Consider the following 19,019-nt stretch of genomic DNA (forward strand, 5'->3'; position numbering starts at 1 on the left):
TTTTGACCCAGCCCTGGTCCTGGTCTGTCCCCAGGTCACCCATTCCACCCTGACCCCTCCATCACCCCCTCACACACACACACCATGTAAAATGCCCCTCTTCACACCCAAGCAGTCACCTACCCCTATAGCCTTGTCCCTCCTATCTCATATACACCTCACTAACCCTACAGCTCTGACCCAAAAATCCTATGTATGTATGCATAACCCTATAACCCTTTTCACACACTGCACATTGAGATCACAGAATAATAACACAATTCCACAGATTGCACACATGGATAAATAATCCTACAGCTCTTTTCTGCACAGACCACATATACTTCCCTAAGCTCTAGCTACATCCTACAGAACCCATACACAGCTTCCCAATCCTACAGCCTTATACAACATACCTCTCTAACCCTATATCCCTATACAACATTCAATATACACCTCCCTAACCCTACAGCCCTGTACTACATGACTCACAGACACCTCTCTGACCCTAAAGCCTTGTACTACACAACCCACACACTTCCCTCTGACTCTATATCCCTGTACTACACAACACATACGCACCTCCCTGACCCCATAGCCTTGAACCATACATACTATATACATTTGACTAACCCTATTTCCCTATATAACATCCTATATACACCTTCCTAAACCTACAGCCCTGTACTACACATCCCATGCATACCTCCCTAACCTCATATCGGTATCCTACACAACCCTTACACAACTCCTTAACCCTATAGTCCCATATATCCCATACCCAGACATCTCTATCACCTACTATCCAACATATAGTCGCAGAACTCTACTGTCCCGTCCCACACCCCATATGCATCTCACTACCCCCATAGTCTTATCTCGTCCTCTGTATGCGCTCCCCTCACCCTAAATCCTTTACAGCCCCATACATCCAGAGGGGACCTAAAAGCCTTTGGGCAGTTTTGGGAAAGGGATTTGGGGCATCTTCACAGGGTTTTCAGCAGACAAGGGGTGAGGAGGGCTGGTGAGACACCAAAGGGACAATGCCCCTGCTTTGTAACAGCATCCTCCAATGAAGAGGCAGAGCAAAAGGGTCATACGCCTTCACTGAAAGAGTATGGGTGTAAGATGTCCTCCCTCCACATCTGACTGTCCTCAGAGGAGGGGACCTCAGCAAGAATGCTAGCAGCAAGCCGAAGGCAGCTCCAGATGGAGCCAAGCTGCTCAGCTGCCTTAGGTGTATCGCAGATGGCCTGAACTTCATGATGCTGACTCCAGCAGACCTGGCATGAGTTGCTGAGAAGTTGTTTTTGTTTTTTTTTTGGGGGGGGGTCGGTTTTTTTTTTTTCAGAACTCAGCTCCATGCACACACTGACCCATTCCTCTCCCAATGAGAGAAACTATCCATTCAATTCCATAAAGAAGAGGACTGAAAACAGAGAGAGGCTGGGTACTAGCAGGGTAACAGAGCACCAGTGCACAGTGATGATTCTGTTGGGAGTGTCTAGTTGAATCCAGTTTAACATCTAACACTGAGCCTTCCTGAATTATCGTCCTTTGGAACTAATGTGAAAAAAGAATAAAATTAAAACCAGACTAATTTTTCTTGCAGGAGTTATCCTTGATAAGACAAGAGGCAATGGCTTTAAGTTGTGCCAGAAGAGGTTCAGGTTGGATATTAGGAAAAAAATTTCTTCTCAGAAAGAGCAGCCAGGGTTTGAAACAGGCTGCCCAGGTAGATGGTGGAGTCATCATCCTTGAAGGTGTCCGAGAAATGTGGATATTTGATACTGAGGTGCATGGGGGTGACGGGTTGATGGTTGGATTAGTCTTTCCAACCTTAACAATTCTATGATTCTATCAATAACACACAATCAAAACACTTTTTTTTTCCATCCGTGCTATCTTTTCTAAATGCCTGAATCCTACTGCTTGTCCACCCAGATAATGGGATCTGTCTTTCCTGGATAGTCAGCTCCACACTGCACTGAATCACATCCTGTCTTGAGGTTTGTCAGGATCAGGAATCGATCTTTGATTTCTTCCATGCATCTTCTGCAGTTCATGGAATCATAGAATCATATAATGGCTTAGGTCAGAGGGGACCTCAAAGATCATCGAGTTCCAGTCCCTAAGCCCCCCTGCCACAGGTACAGTTGCCTACCTCTGGATCACCTCTGGACTTGAACACCTCCAGAGATGGAGAATCCATAACTACTCTTGACAACTTCTGCCAGTGACTCACCACTCTCTGAGTAAAGAATTTCCTCCTAATATGTAATCTAAATCTCCCCTCTTTTAGTTTCCAGCTATTCCCCCTTGTCCTATCACTATCAGACCATGTAAAATGTCAACATCCTTCTTCTAAGTTCCCTTCAAGTACTGGAATGCCTCAGTGTTGTCTCCATGGAGGCTTCCCATCTCCAAGCTGAACAAGTTCAACTCCTACAGTCTGCCTTCATAGGAGAGGTGCTCCAGTCCTCTGAACAACTCCGTGATTCTACTCTGGACCATTTCTAACAGCTCTGCATCTGTTCACCTACTCCCATGAAAGGGACTGAGTGATCCAAGTCTAACGTCAGAGGGAATATAACTTCTGCATTCTCCTCCATATGCATCACTTTTATTTCCAAGAACTGTGCTAACCAGTTGTTCTGTTTATTCCTTGTCACCAAGAAAAATGCCTTATTTATGACGCGTAAAATTAATGACTGAGACTCTATCAAGCAGCTATGTATTCTCATACAAAGTATTAATTTAGCTTGACAAAATCCATTTTCCATAAATTGATTGCTATTAATTCCTCTGTTTTAAGGAGCATGATATTATTTGATTATAATCACAATGTTACCCGCAATACCCTCATTTTTGTATCCTCTATCAGATGGTGGGTTATTGTGCCTAAGACAGATATGAGGCTGATAGCTCTGGAAAGAGGACACACGGCTCTCTCCAGACTTAGGGAACTTACACACTTCTCTTAGTGAAGAACAATGATCTCCAATTAGCCTTACCCTGCTCTTTTAAAACTCTTGCATGCAAAATTACTCAGACTTGTATCTCTTAAAAATGTCTTACTTTATTAGATGATGTATGGCATTGTTTCTAGCAGCTGGTGTAATGAAAAGTATTTCATTAGCTTGGGTTGTGGATTAAGTAACTAGGCTCTCTTCCAATTATAGAATATAGATATTTATTGAAATTTCTGCATTATTATAAATAAATCTGTCATTTTGAACTAGTAGCATACCATTACCATTAGAATTTATTTTGATTTAGCATACACTAAATTTTCCTTTTTACTCACTTTAACAATCCTGAACAATAAAATTCCTACTTTTTTCTTCTCTTATCTCCCTCAGCCTTTTAATTTGTATTGCTTGCTATCAATTTGTCCTTTCTCCCCATCCTTACAATAGTTTTTACTTTTCCTCTAAAACAGACTGCTGTTCTTGTAGTTACTGGCTTGTTTCCCTTCACTTTCTTTTTTTATTATTTTGTTTGTTTTGTTTATGTATGAGTGTTTCTTAATGCTGATGCAGTTTTTTCCCCCATATTTTAGTTCTTAAAAGGGCTCCTAATTATCTGCAATTTTTTTTTCCATTTTAACTGTCTTTCATGACAGATAAATACATTTAAAGCTAGCATGTACATCTCAATCTGTGTACACTGACACACACAAACATCCCATGCCCCAAGCAGCTTAAAACTCTAAAAATTGTGGATAGAATTGCCTTTACATCACTTTCAATCCCAAAACCCAGATTTGCTCATTTACCAGCCTTTGGAGTAGAGAAGGACAGATCTGGGCCATGCATCAACAAAGGTAACCTCATCCAAAAAGGCAAAGAAAACAAAGTAAAAGTAATCAGAAAGCCTACTCAAATAGGAAACCCCAGGGAAGATATCAGAAAACAAATAACCCTCCCTGGATGCTGTGCCCAGTCTCACATTCTTGCGGCAGTAAAGCTGACAGCGCAGCAATGAGTGCAATATTGAAATAAAGTCAGTCCAAAGCCAAAGCCACATTTGGCATGGTCTGATCTTCATTACTTGATGCTCAGAGAGGGCACATGGTGATATCCAGGCCAAAAAAAAGAAAAAAAAATAGTATTAAAAAATGCAATCCAAACAACCAACAACAAATGAAAAAATCAACACATACACAACTCTTTGTGTTCTGAGACTTGTTTTGATGCCTGCAATTTATCCCATTGCATTCAAAGAAATCAGTTGGATCAAAGCCATGTAGTTTTTCTCAATTTACTACAAATCACATAAATGATGGGTGCTGAGTCAGAAATTTGGTGTAAATCATCTCAAAAGAAATCCAACTGTGCCATTTAATAGAAAATGAATCCAGCCACCATTACTATTTGTGATTATTAATTGATTATTACCAAAAATCAAGTGTTGGGTGATCCAAAGAGGATATTGCATCCATCTCTCTGGTCTTAAACTTCTTGAAAGAACTTTTATTTTTCTCTTCCTCTTTGTAAATCAGTCTAATTACCTATTTTCTTCCTTTCTTGCAATCCCTTTGATATGAAAACCTCCATGGCCATTAGGGATGTAGCTTGTAGCTGGGTCGAGGGAACATATTTGCTGTTAGGAGAACATGCTAGGAGTATCAACAGCCTCTTTTCACTGTGTACATGCCATGATGTGACCAGAAGAATGCATAGTCTTCTGAGTGCTGAGCAACGGGCTTCTTGGACACTGTACCATCACAAGAGATAAAGGTTACCTAATCTAAAAGCCTAGTAAACACTTGATTCATGGCATCCATGCATGGTGCCACTATTACCTTAATCCTAGTGTGGGCATGATATTATGAACCTTCATCAGCCTAACTTCTTTATTTTAAAGTAAATTTCTAGTCCATATGGGACTAGAAATACAGGAAAAGATCCCATGTAGGAAAATGCTCTTCTCAGAAAGAGTCTTAATGCATTTGGAACAGTCTGCCATTGGAAGTGGTGAGTCACCATCACAGGAGGTGTTTAAGGCATGTGTAAATGTGGCACTGAGGGACTTGATTTAATGGGCTTGGTGGTGATGGATTGATGGCTGGAGAGAAGATCTTAGTGGTCATTTCCCACTATGACGACTTTAAGGTTCATATGGTCACTGATAAACTCCTAAAAATACGTTATTCAGTTGCAACTGGAAGGCTTCAAAATCACAGCTCTACTGAAATCACATGCATAATGGCAATTGTGTGATTTTGGAGTGTTCCAATTGTAGAATCATAGAATCATTAAGGTTAGAAAAGATTACTAGGATAGTCTAGTCCAATCACAGCTACCAAATGATTGAGCCTGTTGATCAAGATTTGCTGTGGTTAGCATACTGAATGCCACTGGGAGATACTAATGGGATCTCTCCATAGTCTAGGAAATCATGCCTGAAGGAGTTTTATTCTTTTGGGGCTCAGGCGTAGCTCTGCCCAGAGAAGGGTGTGTAGGGTCAGCTGACAAATATTACCAAAAGCCTCACAGTTCTAGGCAGATTTCAAATCTTAAGTGGTTTGATCACTGAATTTTGTGAAACAAAGATTATTTCACTGGGATCTGTTCAAGAAGATACTATGGCTGCATGCAAAACACCTTCATTACAGTCCTGATTAAAAGCTGGAGGAGAAAATGGGATTGTAATGAACAGGTTCTTAAAGGGAGTTCGTGTGTGTGTTTGCATTTGAGAGCCTGTGTGTACAGGTTTCATCTGTAGATCATCACTGAGCCTTTATTTTCTCAGCAAAACCTTTTATTTGGCAGAAAAGTACACAGCGCTTGTAATGGAAAACCCCTACTCACAGCTCAGTGGCAAAGAAAAGGAGCAGGATTTGAGTTATTCACAAATATTGAATCCAGGTACACTAATAAGGAAGCAGAATTATTTCCAGGCAGTCTCAAGAGGAGAGGAAAGAAAGAGGAATTGTACTAAAGGGAAAATGTGGGCAGAATATTAGAGAATGGTATAGTCAGACTGATTATGAGCCAGCCAAAGAGGAATTGTAGACATCCCCAAACCAGACTGGCATGAAAAAAAAAAACATTTTACTGGTAAGTTTAGCAGAAAACCTGGCAAGTTTGTTATGTCTCTGATGTCTATGGTCAGATTTATCTCCAGTGTAATTCCAGTGAAGAAAATGTTACACCATATGTTACAACATGGCTATGAATGTTATTTGAACACTTGATGGAAAAAAGCAATTAAGCATCTTGTGGATTCAAACAGTAGCTAAGCACATGCTTAAGGACTTTCTTAAGTAGAAACACTTTTCTGAATAGAATTTGCACAAATGAAGAGCCTTTGTTACAGTAAGAGGAATGGAACAGAAAGAAGTTTCAAAAATGGGAGGTGTATTTAAGACATAAATAATATAAAGGATGTCTAGAGGTTTCTTCCAACCTCAGTGATACTGTGATTCTCTATTTCTTCCTGCCTCACACAGGCCATTTCCCCCTTGATAACCAAGCAGGTCATGCAAGTGCTTGGCATGGATCCAGCTGGCAGATTATTAATTTGGAGAACCAGAGATGAAGTCAAAGTTAATCCTTTTTGTGGGATTCCCAAAAGCAATTTTCATTTCCAGCCAAAAGCTGCCCCAGAGCGCCTTTCAAACACTTTGGCTCTGTACAATAGCTTGGGACAAGAATGTACAATCATTTTGCTGCAGCAACTGTATCTTAGTCATAGTTTCTGCAGGACCTCAGGGCTGGATTACAAAGTGGATGGATTCCAGGAAGAAGGGACATGAAAAGCTTTGTTCCTTTTCAAAAAAAAAAAAAAAAGAATAAAAGAAAAGAAAGCAAATAAGATATATGTGCATATATATATATATGTGCATATATATATGTATATATATATATATTTCTTTGATTGGCTGCTAATAGAGTTGTAAAAGGTCTCGCATTCCATAGGTAAACACAGAAGTAAATTAAACTTCAAGTTAAACACGGTCTACAACATACAAATCAGTCCAGTTTTACTGGAGCTGAACCTACCCTCCTAGAAAAAAACATGTTTCTGAAATAAGCGTGTTGCACCCCTTTGGTGATGTCTATATAACCCTCCTGAGGACAACACAGCAATCTGTCTAAAAATGGAAGCTCCAACACAATACCTGCTTATCCAGCATTTTCCTACACTCATCTCAAAGAAATCAAGTGTTATATCAGAATCATAGAATTGCTTGGGATGGGAGGGACCTCAAAGAATGCCTAGTTTTACCCCCACTGCCATGGGCAGGGTTTCCACTCACTAAATCAGGCAGTAGATCAGGCTGTCCAGGGCCCCATCCAACCTGGCCTTGAACACCTCAAGGGATGAGGCATCCACCTCATTTCACCGTTAGGTAAACTGAGACGCACAAAGGATAGAGTTATGATGGTCTTCTGAGTAAGCAGTCACTCCTCAAACCACCAAGCAGTGTTGACTCTCGGTCAAAAGATACATCCATACATGTTTTGTCTGGGTTCCCTGGTTGCTTCACTGAAAGCTAGAAAAAGTAACTTTCCAAATTCACTGTTAAGATGAATTGGGAGAAGTCCTTTTTCCATCTATATTTACAAGTAGAAATACCTTGCAGAGAAAACCAAGATGTACTTTATTTATGCATAAATATCTTTTTTCACTGATTGTTCCACCACTTAAACATCACGATAAATCCGTTTTCCCTTTAAAGCCCATGGCACCTGAGTGCATCCTGCATTGAAGGAAGAGAAGCTGCTGTATTTATGGGGCAACCCTCTAAGTTGCATCTGGTAGCTGTTTTGAATATGGCTTCAAATGATATGCTTTTGTTGAAACCAGGGGCTCTTCATCTTCTTGGAAACAAGCCCCAGGAGATGGAGATGGTATTAACTCATGTTCAGCTGCTGAGATCAATCTACCTTCAAGTCCTTATGAGTTTTGCTTGGCACTTCTCACCACCTCAATAGCACAGACCTGGCACTGAACAAAACAATTCTCTGCAGGTAAGGAACAATCAATAATCAGATTAGCAACTATTTTTAAATTCATTCTTTAAAAAAAAAAAAAAAAGAGAAAGAAAAAGAAATAAAAAACTAAGAAACTACTATTGATTCAGTTGCTTGGTGTAAGGAAAATTAAACCAGGGTAGAAAATATTAATTTATTTTTTTCCAAAGGCCCATAACTCCAGGTGGTTTCAGCTGATTTACTCCAGAATTGACACCAGCAAAATGAAGAGAGTAATGATTTAAGAAAAAATTTAGGACCTATGGGAGACAAGCAATCTCTGAGATTTTCTCCAGGTCCTTTTCTTTTTATTGGAGAGGGAGGGAGGGACAGGAAGAGAAATTTGCAAGGAGGTTAAAAGCAAAGCCTTCTCCCAGCTGTGAATTCATAATCATGGCTAACTAAATTGGAACATTTTGCAGGGGATAGGGTTACTTACTATCTACAAATTAGCCCTAGAAAAAAATGAAACAGTCCATATGCAGCATCCAGTCTGAAACCTTAATTAACATAAACAATGTTAAAACGCACAAAGAAATACATATTATCATTGAAATAAAGCATATGGCTGGCTAAATAGCTGTAAGATTATCTGGAGATAATCTTTTCAGGCACCATAAATACAGATGATGCTGAGCTGTAATGACTCTCATCAGAAGGCCACACCATCCCACTGGAGAGGAAGCTCTGCACTTCCTCACATCAGTCACCTCCTGGGCTTTGGGCTGCCATTTAAAATCCAGAGCATGTGGCTGATAATTAATGAGTGCTCCCCCCCCTTTACATTCTTGCTCCACAGCTCCAGGACTGAAAGGCAGATGTCATGTTTCACAGTTGAAACATCTACAGGGGGGCTATAAGAAAGATCTTTAGCAGGATCTGTTGTGATACGACAAGGGGAAATGGTTTTAAACTAAATGAGGGTGGTGAAGCACTGGAATAGATTGCCCTGATAGGTGGTGGATGTCCCATCATCAGAGACATTCAAGGTCAGGCTGGACAGGGCTATGAACAACATGATCTATCTGTAGATGCCCCTGTTCATTGCAGGGGATTTGGACTAGATGGCTTTTGAAGGTCCCTTCCAACTCAAATGATTCTGTGATTCTATGATTTTTTCCAAAGACCTTTCCCTGTAGACATAGATGGGTGGGATGGGGGAGGGGAACTTAAACACTTAGTCCATACCTTGTAATTACAACTTCCTTGCCAAATATCCCTGCCAAAGGCAGCCGCATAACAAACACTTCATCTGGTCAGACCCTGCAGAAGGACCATGTGTCCTACCCAGTAAGACACCAAGGAATCCTCAACACGTGCCAAAACCATAGTCCAATGGCCAGCCCATCACCACCATGCCCATTAAAATAATACTTTATAGTGCCACATCTACTCTTCCCTTGAACAGCTCCAGGGATGGAGACTCCACCACATCTCTGGGCATCCTGTTCCAGTGATTTACCACTCTTTCTGAGAGGAAATGTTTCATTAGTATCCAACCTGAATCTCCCCTGGTGCAACTTTAGGTCATTAAAGTCAGTACGGTATGCTACAATAAAAAGTGAGTGAAAAAACCAAGTACACTGTCAGCCTCCTTGTTCTTTAAACAAAAGTGAAAATCCCTGTCAGGTGCCACAGTATTCATGTTGCAGAGTTCAATAAGCTCCTGCTGATCAAACCTGAGGAAATATTCATTCCTGACCCCAGTTCAAGTGATTGCTTAGTAAACAGCAGATCAGGTCCCTTCTACCATATCACAGGCAAACTCACATTAGAAACGTGGCTTGAAGTATCATGAGAGTGTTTTTTATGTAGCATATTTGAAGTCTTTTTGTCTTGTGAATTTTCTCCTTTAAAAGGATGACTTTTTCTAATTCCTCTACAGAACTGTGTGAAATAGAAACAGAAAAGCCTGCAGCTCCCTATAATCCCGTGACTTCATGGCTTTAAGAAAGAAGGAAAATCATTTTCAGATTTTGCTACTCTGCAAGCTCTGGCTTCATCAGGTTGGCTCACCTATCAGTAACCACACAAGATGACCTTGGACTATTTTCCACACTAGACCAATGATTTATCCCTCTGAGACGTTAGCCTCTGCTCTTAAACTCACTATTGCTATCCAAGGCTACAAGCCCAGGCCATAACTCTTAATCTTATTTTTGAGCAAAATTGTCCCATTTGAGCTTTCCTGCTACACCAGAATATCAGAGCAATAGTCCATTATGTATCATGATCATCTTTGGACAAAGGTGAGAACACAAGGCACTGTGAAAGTATAAAATCATAAAAGTAAGTTGGAAGGGACTTTCAAAGGTCATCTAGTCCAATTCCCCTGCAGGGACATCTACAGCTAGATCAGGTTGCTCAGAGACCCATCCAGCCTGACATTAAATGCTTCCATGACACAGGTCATCCATCATCTCTCTGGGCAACTTGTTCCAGTGCTTTGCTACTCTTATCATAAAAACTTTATTCCTTATACCCAGTCTAAATCTCCTCTCTTTTAGCTTGAAATCATTTCCCCTTGTCCTATCACAACAGACCCTGCTAATGAGTCTGACCTCTTCATTTTTATAGCCCCCTTTAGGAACTGAAAAGTAGTTATCAGTACCAGGTCTCCCCAGAGTCCTCTCCAGGTTTCTCTTCTCCAGGTATTGGAGCATCAGACTTTCTGAAGTTGACTGTACTGAATGGAGACCAGTGTACCACTCTGATAACAGCAGAATGGAAAGATGAGCGGTAAGTTGAATGGTCTCATTAGCGTGTAAGCTTCCTTTCCAACAAAGAAAAAGGTGAAAACTGATACATCAACCTCATTCCCACTCTGTGTGTTATTCACAGCTGCTTTTCCAGGCTTTTCAGGATCATTCTCTCCTTCGATGCCCTTGATTAGAGCACTTGTGTGGAAATCATAGAATCACAGAATCATTTGAGTAGGAAGGGACCCTTAAAAGTTTTCTAGTCCAGTTCCTCTGAAATGAAGGACATATACAGCTAGTTCAGGCTGCTCAGAGCATGCTCAATATATTTTGGCAGGTCTTGAAAAACAAGAACAGTGGCTAAGACTGCACTGAATGGGTTGTCACCCACCCGCGTGTTCCTCCTGAAATTGTCTGCATTACCAAACACGTGTAGTGTATGTTCCAGTTAGACTCCAAAGTGTTCAGCTTGCTCTCCCAGCTTTCATATCAGCTTTCCAGCTGTAATTTCTCAATTACTGTGGAAAGCCCATCACATTAAAGACGTGGCTGGTTATGCAGTTGGTCCCATTATGCTAGGAAGAATCAGATGCAGCACACCAAAGTGATAAGCAGCAGCCTTGTCACATGTACTGAAAGCATTTCAGGGGAAATCCTTAGAGGAACCAGGTGCATTAAACTGCACATACAACTGCACATAGCAAAAATGGAGAAACAAGGTGGTAAAAATGCTTTTTGAGACTGCCAGATGCCAAAATAATTGTAAGACATTGCAGCCAGCAGTTAACAAGCTGGAAACACTCCCTTTGACTAGTCAAGTGTGTATAAATGCATTCAGTTTAAAGGGAGTGAAAGCAATACAAAACACCTGGCAAGATAGATACCACAATGATGTATGGTCAGGATGTCTCAGAAACAGAATCTTTGTCCTGCTTACAGCTCAGCATTTAGAATAGAATCACAGAATATCCTTAGTTGGAAGAGATCCACAAGGATCATTAAATTCAGCTCCTGGCTCCGCACTGGACTAGCTCATATTCAAACCCTATGTTTGAGAGCATGGTCCAAACGCTTCTTGACTTCTTTGGAGATGACCCAAACGGAGCCCAAAAGAACTCAAAGCTTCTCTCAAGCCCTCAGCCAGAGTGCAAGAGAGCAAAAGGATGGTGGGCATACATGGGAAGATGGACACAGCCATCATCCTTCAGCTGCTCACACCAGAGCCTGAAAATGACAGAGCAGCAGGCTTGCCTCTTCAAAAAGCTGTTAGTCCAGTTGGGGATTTCTAACATTGCTCTGCTGAACATAACTGAAAGGAAAGAGGAATATTAAAGTGTGTTATTTGCACGAAACATAGAGCCTGCAGATCACAATTCTGTTGCACATCCCTGTCACTTGTGCTGCCTGTTTTTCAGCCTCCATTTCTCCAAAATGACCCTAACAATCTTGACATTCTGTCTAATTATTTGTGGCAAAATCAGTGATGGAGAAACAAAAAAAAATGTGTTGCCTACCTGTACTAAAAAAAAATGTTTCCTTAGATTAGACCTGAGGAAACATTTTTTTTCTGAAAGAGTGGTCAGGCACTGGAATGGCCTGCCTAGGGAGGTGGTTGAGGCACCATCCCTAGCGCTGTTCAAGAAGCGCTTAGATGAGGTGCTAAGGGATTTGATTTAGTAGTTGGGTAGGGATAGTGATAGGAGGATGGTTGGACTAGATGATCTTGTAGGTCCTTTCCAACCTTATGAACCTACGAACCTATGAACCTACTCAGCACCTTGCAAACCAGTAAACAAATACTGCTGCAGAGGTCCCAGCTCTGACTCAAAGAGTACAGGATGCCCCAGAACTAGGATGGCTCTCTGTCCACAAACATGTAGCCCCAGGATACACTGCTTCTTAGAAGCCTAAATCAGAACATTTTAATGGCTGAATGCAAGGCTAGTGGATAAAGAGACAAAGAAAAATAAATCAGGCAGATGACAGAGGGGCTGGGAAGAGGAGGAGGTAGCAGACGGTAAAAGAAATTAAATCAAGAAGCCAAATTAAGGTGCTGCAGGCAAAGATGAAGATGCTGGATTAAAGATTAACCGTAACCAAGAGAGAGATGCAGTCTTTTAAAGGTACAAATTACTTCAATTCACTTAGAAAAACCCACACGAATCTCCTAAGAATAAAGTCCTCACAGATCCAACTGGATCACGGTAACAGATACATCTGGACCTGAGAACTCTGGATGACTTCACTGCACTGTTTCCAGCTAAGAAAGGGGAATTAACAGCAAAGCAAAGGGAAGCAAGCTAAAAAAGAGAAAGTCCTTGCTGCTTTACGTGAAGGGGAAGGAATGTGAGAAGTCCTCTGAGAAGATGCAAATATTTTTGACATTATACTGTTTGTTTTTTTTTAATAATATTGGTATTTTAAAATGGTATTTTGAAATGATTTAGAATCTAAGGGGCTGCTGGGCCCTCTGGGGCTGTCTGCTCACTGAGCTTTTTTTAGTTCTTCCCCAGTACCTCCAGAAGAACAGTGGATGAGCTCGAGGTGTAAGTGCACCTTTCACACTTGCTCTTTTTGCAGCAGAATACGAGGGAGCTCAGCCAGAACCTCATCAAACTGTAAGCAGGTGAGGCAGGACACCCTCCAGCTCAGCTGCTGGGCATGGAAGATACAGGTCCCATCACAGCACATTAAGCGTTTGCACCATTTCACAGAGATGCTTCGGGATGGCCAGAAGAAAGGTCATTTGTGTTTTGCCACCTCCTCTTAGCACGAGCAGCTCACATTTTGGAGTGGAGTACCTATGACCCTGTTTCTATGAGAGTAAAGGTGGAAGTGGAGGAATTGAAGGGGTCGTGGAGTGAGCCTTTTAATACACTGAAAGGTTTCATTGTTTCTTTCAAATATTTTCATAAGGTTCTTCTGGGCAATGCAGACTGCTTCATGGCCCCACAGTCCACAATGAGGTTAATTCTATCAGGGTTGCCCTGTCTGTTTAAATACAACCCCACTTGGACAGATGCAGAGCTTTGAGCCTTGCTGGAACCATTACCCCATGGTCAGAACCTCAAGGGAAACAACAAAATCAAAACAAAGAGCTGCAGTGAATCAGCCCCGAGATGCAATTAGGAGTTCAAACACCCAGGTGATAGAGAGACGGACACATTCACACAAGGAGAAGGTTGAGACAGTGCAAGTTCAGCTCGCTGCACTTTTTTCTCTGCCCATGCCTTTCTTTTGCTCCCTCCTTTCTCTTTGGCCTCCTTTTCCTTTGCACTCTGCAAAATGAGCATTTCATGGAAGCTGAGCAGCCGAGAGAAGCGGAGCTGACACGCTCTTGAATGCTTGGAGTGCGTCCCTTGTTCCCCATTCACATTTCGGAAAGCAGCAGCTGCCCATTCCTGAAGGTCATTTGGATCCCAGTTCAGGAATGCTGCATCGCTGCTCATCGTTATTCTGTGCCTATAGCTGCTATGGATATCCTGTCACATTACACGCCAGTTTGTTACAGGTTTTGGGGGGGAGTGAGGATAAGGAAAATGTAAAGCAAAACATAAAAATCCACCCTGGTGGGAGCGGTGTGATTTCTGCCTTGACTTAGGTGGGTGTATAAAGGAATTTACAAGAGGGTTTGCTTTAGATTTACATTAGCAGCAGAGGAGGAAACCTCTGGGAAATAAAGATGATGTTAATGCAACGAGGGGGCTGATGCACTGATAAACGCTAATAAATAAATGCTGATGATTACAATCACATTGCCCCCTCTCTCTGAGCAACCAAGCTCCCCTGGGTGCTGATCTGATGGTTTCTGGCTGAGGGTCGATGCCAACAGCTCCCATGGGGGCAGGACCCAGATCAATAGGGGATATGGGGTGAGACCCTGAGATGCTCAGCTGGGAAAAGAGCAGCGAGCAGAGAAAGGGCTGGATTCATCGACTGAGCCCTGAGATACGCTGCTGGGAACAGTACTCCACCACAATTTGACACGCATGGCAGCAGTGGGGATGCAGGGATGCAGAAAGCCATGGTCAGTAGGGCTGAGGATCACGGTGGAAATAGAGAGCAAACAGCAAACTTTCCTTCTCTAGCACGCTTCAAGCTTGGCAGGAGGCTGCAGACCTGCAAAACTGGCAGAGTATTTCCTGCTGGAAGATTTTCCCCCCCACTGTAAACCCAATGGGTCTGTTTTACATGGTCAGCACGGCTGTTGTCAGGGCTGCTCTAATTCCTGCTTTCCCTCCACCCGAAGAATGTGGTGGCGAGAAAAGCATTTGCAAAGAGCGGGAATTGAGCAGGTGCTGAGCAAAGCAGCGTGGCTGTGCTTGTGCTTTTCTCGGGAAAGCAGGTCACAGGGGAGGAGGGGCACTCATTTCCCAGCTTTGCTGCTGAAAATGTATTTAACCAAAGCTCTGCTGGTAACCAAACATTCTGCCAGCTCCTTGTGCAAAGAGGGATTGCTATCGAAACCTTTTAAAGCCACTCTCTGATAATGAAAATGGCTTTCGGATATGCAGGCTGGTGGAAATATCTCTCCTCCCAGCACCATTTCTCCATTAAGCTCTCTCCTCCCTCCCCCCTTATCTCTGTACATCTGGGCAAAGCAAAGGACAGAGTGCTCTCCAAGAAACCCAGACAGCGGATTTGATCTCGCACCTCCAGCAACACCCCTGCCCCCAGCCATCCTGCTTGTCCAAGCCAGACAGCTGTTGCAGCATCTGTGCAAATTTGCACTGCTTTTGTCTGCTGAAATGAAGCTGCGTTGCACTAATAGGCTTTGGAGGACTCAAAGTATATTCACCCGATGGGGAGTTGCTGACTTCCCACTTAAGCAGCAGGACGCGGAAATACTCCTTTACCTAATTAAATACCTGCCAATTATAAGGGAGCACAAATGATGGCTATGTTGTTTTAAGCTGTTTATGCTGAAAGATGTCCTACCCATAGTTTGCAGCATCAAGAATGATCTTTATTGCAGAAAGCATGCAGAAGAAGGTACAGTGCTAGGGATGAAGTGTCCTTTCTTCCACCCTAAACTGAAAATACTCTCTAATGTATACATACTGCAGTGCCAAACTCATCTGTCACTGTTTTCTCCCTTGGCAGGCTGAGTACCAAAGCCTTTTACACCTCCCACAGACCTGTGCAGATTCCTTGGGCACTGCAACGTCCTTGTGGAGTGTGAACCATCTCCTGCTATCAAGGCACTGATTTGTGAGACTCAGCTAAGGAGAGAGCAGGGTAGGGCCTCTGCATCCTAAGCTGGGAAACTCAGAAATCCCACAACTGTTTCCTGCTGTGATACCTAGTGAGATCTGATAGCAGCTTTCCAGTATCACAAGGGGGGGGGGGGGGGTATGGGAAAGAAGGAGACAAACTCTTTATCAGGGTCTGTTGAGATGGGACAAGGGGAAATGGTTTGAAATGAAAAGAGGGGAGATAAGGGGTATAAGACAAATGATTTTTTAAAGTAAGGATGATGTGGCACTGAAACAGGTTGCCCAAAGAGGTGGTGGGTGCCCCATCCCCAGAGACATTCAGTGTCAGGCTGGACAGGACTCTGAGTAACCTGATCGAGCTGTAGGTGTCCCTGTTCATTGCAGCAAAGTTGGACTGGATGGCCTTTAAAGGATGGCCTTCCAACTGAAACGATTCTGTGATTCTATGATCCCAGGTTTTAAAGTGATAATAGCATAATGAACTCAGTCTTCCTAGGATATTTTTGTCATAAGGGAGGAAAAGAACATGGGAAAAAGCCAGCTAGCATCACCATTTAGATGAGGTGCTAAGGGATTTGATTTAGTAATTTACTGGGTAGGGATGGTGATAGGAGGCTGGTTGGACTAGATGATCTTGTAGGTCCTTTCCAACCTAATGTATCTATGAATCTATGAATCTATGAACCACCACAGATGAAGTGCAAAACCTAGGAAATTTTCTCCTCTGGCTCAGCAAAGCTCCACACTGTTTGAATGTTGTCTCCAGTGACCACACTTCTTCCAGAAACTAGGAGTATTGAGCAAGAAATATCAGTCTGCAATTGCAAAGAGGGATCCTGATGGGAAAAACACTTGGAAATGGCAGCACTAATTTATACTCAGTTATGGGCTTGCTCTATTCTCTCCTACACATCCTAAAACGCTACCAGCATTTCTGGCTTGTGAATCAGGGTCTTCAGCACATGCTGAATGTGGAGCAGAGAAAAACTTCAGGACTGAAAGGCCCTGCAGGACAGACTGTATCAGCAGGCTGAGCCCAGTTTGTATGAGCTTCAGCAAGACCAATTTCTGAGTCCTGCACTTTGGTCACAACAAACCCATGCATTGCTCAAGGCTTGGGGCAGAGTGTTTGGAAGGTTGTGTGGAGAAAAAAGAGCTGAAGGCGTTGATCAATACTCAGCTGAACATGAGCCAAGAGTGTGCCTAGGTGGCTATGAAGACCAGCAGCATCCTAGCTTACATCAGAAGCAGTGCAGTCAGCAGGAGGAGGGAGGTGATTGTCTCTGTATTTGGCAGCACCTTGAGTACTGCTCAGTTTTGAGCCCCTCACTACAAGAAAGTCATTGAGGCCCTGGATTTTGTCCTGAGAAGGGTAAAGAAGCTGTGAGGTGTCCGGAGCCTAAGTTTTATGGGGAGCAACTGAGGGAACTGAGATTGGTTAGTCTAGAGAAGAGGAGACTCAGAGGAGAACTTATTGCCCTCTACAGCTCCTTGAATGGAGGTTGTAGCAAGGTGGGGGCTAGCTTCTTCTCCCAGTTAACACTGACAGAAGAAGACACTGTGTTGTGTTAGGGGAGATTCAGGTTGGAACATGCTGCTCAGGGAAGTGATGGTGTCCCTGGAGGTATTCAAGAAATGTGGAGATGTGGCACTGATGTACATGGTTTAATAGACATAGTGGTGATATGTTGGTGGTTGGACTAGTTGATCTTAATGGTCTTTTCCAACTGTAATTATTCTGTGATTCTGTGGCCAAAGCAGTGAAGCTGTTGGCCCCAGCCTTCAACTGCCCACAGGTAACAGAACAGAGCAAGAAACGTACAGTGGATGTGACAGCTCACACTCAGTCCCCCTGTTTGATCTTTCTTTCTTTCCCGAGATGACAAGCAATGTCAGAGCAAAGGAACCTTGCTCACAAGCTGGCCACGTCTTCTGATAGCTTTCCTGGCAGTGAGGCCAGGAGAACAAAAGTGCTGCTTGCAAGTGCCATGTTCAGGGGACCTGAGAGCAGGTCCCCCCACAGTTCCAGCCTCAGAGCAGCAGAAACATCCTGAGAACTGCTGTCAGTTCTGCTGCATCTTGATGACACTGCAACCACAAAAGCCTCAGACAGAAAATGACACTTGCCTCTCTCCTGCCTTTTCCATTCACCAACGCTCTCCTAAAACATTAATTTGGGTAAACGCAAGTGCTCAAGAAACTTCAGAACTGTAAGTGACCTAGAAAAGAGGGTGGTTTTGTTTTTTTTTTTTTTTGTTCAGCTCTAGTTGCAATAACAGCACATTGAAGGCTGTGAAATACTCAGGCGTGACAGTAATAGGAGTCATGCAAGCCCTGTTTCCCAGGCTGCGGCAGTGGCTTTTTGCTGCTGCTGAGGATGTAACAGTCAGGGCAATCTCAGCTGCTTTCCAGATCCCAGGAGGAGCCGGAAGAGTTGGCAATTAGCAAAAGCATCTTTTGCACTTGTAAACTGAATGAATTGGGTGGAAATGAACTGGGAAGCTGCAATAACATTTGTAACAGTGCTTCTGAGATGGCAATGCCTAAATGGACAGAAAAGCAGAGGAAGGGGGTGGATGGGGATTTCTTCCTATAGCCACATGAAAAACAAAATCAGAACAACTGTTGTCCCATTAATGTGATACTCCTGAGGATGCTATGAGGGGATGCAACTCCCTGTTACCTCCACACCAATTCCTTGTATGGGCATGGAGGTCTCCTGTGTATCTGCTCCATCATGTGCTACATCTGAGCAGCAGGTTTTTTCCTCCTCTGTCTCAAGCAAAGCAAATTCCTTCTCCCTCCTCACTCTGAGTCTGTCCTCATGGGGATGAACAGCAGTCTCTGTTGGGATTGATCAGTGCAACATTACTGACTGCAAAATGCTCCAGCTGTGACTTAGCCATAGCCCTGTGTGCTACAGCCTTGCCCATCACTGTGCTATAGGTAATTCTCCATGAGCAGGAATCTGTAATTTATAACTTGGGTATCAAAATCCCTTCCCAGCAGGTATCTTTGCAGCCAAAGGCTGATTTTCTCAGCTAGGATCCAGATCCTGCTGTAATATTAGAGACCTCCTTCTGCTCTCCTTGTATCGCCATGCTTTTGGCATCACCATGGGACAATTATTTTTTTTTAAG

The 19,019-nt window shown here is 42.9% G+C and overlaps 1 protein-coding gene across 1 annotated transcript in view; it reads right to left on the bottom strand.

The window, feature by feature from the left end:
- The window catches only part of ADGRB1 (adhesion G protein-coupled receptor B1), a 279,826-nt gene that overhangs the window by 85,157 nt on the left and 175,650 nt on the right, over window positions 1-19,019 (bottom strand). The gene's annotated exons all lie outside the window — the stretch shown is intronic.

This window comes from Cyrtonyx montezumae, unplaced genomic scaffold, assembly GCF_038088225.1.
Source record: "Cyrtonyx montezumae isolate F1298 unplaced genomic scaffold, pur_monq_1.0 scaffold_8, whole genome shotgun sequence".
Lineage (NCBI taxonomy): Eukaryota > Metazoa > Chordata > Aves > Galliformes > Odontophoridae > Cyrtonyx > Cyrtonyx montezumae.